Genomic DNA, 2,684 nt, shown 5'->3' with positions numbered 1-2,684 from the left:
CCTATGTATTCTTCTATAATGTTTATAGTTTTAGGTTTTACATAGAGTGTTACATTTTTACTCTATCACATATAATAGAAAGAAAACCAACACTTGCAAACAAATACTGAACTATCACATGAAACAAGTTAATATAGTATAGTAGTTAAGAATTCAATATCTGGAGACAGACTGATATTCTAATCTCAGTTCCACCATTTACTAGTTGTGTGGTCAAGATATTTAACTGCTCTGACCTTTTTTTCTCATGTATAAATTTAGGTAGAAACAGTTCCCATCTCATAAGATTGCTCTAAGGATTAAATGAAATAACTCATAAAAAGTACTATAAAACACATATAGCTAAGAGTCAATAATATAGTCGTGTGAACTGGAGGAGGAGTGTCCACAGTGTAGAAAACAGATTTAAAAATGGCTCTTGCATAGTTCAATGAACCAATTACACCCTTGAACACAATAGGCTTGGAGTAGGACAAAGGACAGAATGCAGATTGGGGACTTATGATGCAAACAATACAAGTATCTCAAGTCCAGTATTTGATCTGAATGGAATAGTAAATGGGGACGCCATTTAAAGGAAGGATAAAGTTCTAGCAGAGAAGTAGAAGCAATTCTTTGGATTAGCTGGAAAAGAATGGCAATAGAGGCTGAGCGTATGTTCAGGCAAAGCTTAGATGGCTATTTATGATAAATGACTGAGTAAGATAACATGGCAAATATAGATGAAATTTTGCACAATGATGTGGAAAGGGAGCTCAATCCAGCTTTGACTAGCTTTTTGGTGCCTGTGAAATAAGGAGATTGAATCATGTACTCTCTAAGGTCCTGTATAGATCTAGAAGACTGTCAAATTTCCAATCTGTGCTATGGGTTTGGGAATGGAAAGAGAGAGAGGATGTGATCCCTAAAAATTCCAAGTAGTTGAAATTAAAAAAATCTAGAATTAAAAGTTATCAGTAGTATAACCAGTTTCTTATAGAGCCATTTGTGGCTAATGGAAGAAAAGGAGGGCAGTGGGACACTTTCCCAGAATCTCTGCTCTCAGCTAATATCACATGAAGTATTGGCATTCAAAATAAGATTGACAAAGAATGGGAGGGATGGAAATACAGAAAGGACAGATGGATAAGTGTCCAAAGTTAGGATATTCAACCATTGGGTTTAATTCCTCTGAAGATCATTGTGAAATAGTATACTTTATCACTTTTTGTGTATGGTTTTAAAAAATTCTTGAGCCATCTATTACTGCCATGAAATATTTCAAGGCTTTAGTCTCCCAATTGGTCTTCATATGGATGAAAACCAATTTAAACATTAGCTCAAGGAAAACAAAACTCACATGTTCAAATAATGTTAATTTTTTGTCCTTCCAAAGACAAGAATTTATTAATTTTGAGTTATTTGAACTATCTTGGCCTCTGACTTCTTCTGTACAGTAGACAATTTAAAATCCAGTATGCATATTACAGTAAAGCAACTATCACTGAAAGTTTTGTTTGAATTTAACCAAAATCAGGGAGAGAAAAATTCATACCAGGTTTCACTCAACACATTTATAGATACCTATCTTGCCAAGCACTGTAGTATGTGCTTTTATACATTTTCACCTATACACTTCCTTATTTAATCCTCCCAACAACTGTGCCATTTTGGCAAAAGAAAGTTTGCTTAGGGGAGTAAAAATTTGTCAAATTCTTACTGTTAGCAAAAGGTAGAGCCCTCTGGGAATCTGTAATCTAGCTGAATATACAGGAAGCTCAATAAAAACACCTTAAGGTAAATGCCATCATAAACATCCATGAGCTCCCAGAGGAAGGCCTGGGAATGGCTTTAAAAACTGAATAGAACTTTGACAGGTAAATATTGGACTATGAGAAGGGGAGGAGGTGGAAGAAATTAAAAGTAGAAGAGAAAAGTTTCGCAGAAACCAGAAAACTCCTTGTGCCATCATGGAATGTTAAGTTGCTGTCATTGGTGGGATAGGGTGGTGCCAGATGTCAGCATGTGACAGACATGAAGGCAAGATGACATATCACTGTAGCAGGCAACAGGGAACCAGTAAAGGATCTTGACCAGAATGCCTGGATCGGGAGACTGTATGGTAGTCTGGGTAGAGGGAGGAGAGACTAGAGGCAGGGAGGTTGGCGGAGGCTGTCTTGGACCTGAAGAGGACCTGCTCTGGGACTCTGCCAGAGGAAAGGGAGAATTTCATGCAAAATATTCTCTCATAAACTCTCTTCTGTTCTTACTTATTGAAAAACAAGGTAAAATGCCCTAACTGATTTGAAAGAGTTTTTTGTTTGTAGTTTGTTTTTTGTCTAGCAAGTAGAAAGGAGTTTTTTTGCTTTCCTTTTTACCCAAATTCTGGGTAATAAGAAATAGAAGTGGAATGCTAGTGATCACTAGGAAACTGCAAAAGGATAGAAACATTAGAATTTGATTGGATGGAGAGACTTAATGATGACACCCAAAGTTTAAAACTGAATGACTAGGAAAATGATGGTCTCCCTGTGGGAAATAAACCAATGATATGGGAAGAAAGACAGTATGCTTATTTTAAATAGGTTCAGTTGGAAGCTACAATAGGATTTTCATGCAGAAATATACAGAAGCTGGTGAAAGAACAGAGCTGGTGTTCCTAAAAAAGTAGGAGCTGGAGAGAATATAGTCAGTGACTATTGTCT

This window comes from Pteropus vampyrus, unplaced genomic scaffold (genome assembly GCF_000151845.1).
Source record: "Pteropus vampyrus isolate Shadow unplaced genomic scaffold, Pvam_2.0 Scaffold109, whole genome shotgun sequence".
NCBI lineage: Eukaryota > Metazoa > Chordata > Mammalia > Chiroptera > Pteropodidae > Pteropus > Pteropus vampyrus.
The sequence above is the reverse complement of the archived record's forward strand: the minus strand, read 5'-3'. Positions refer to the sequence as shown.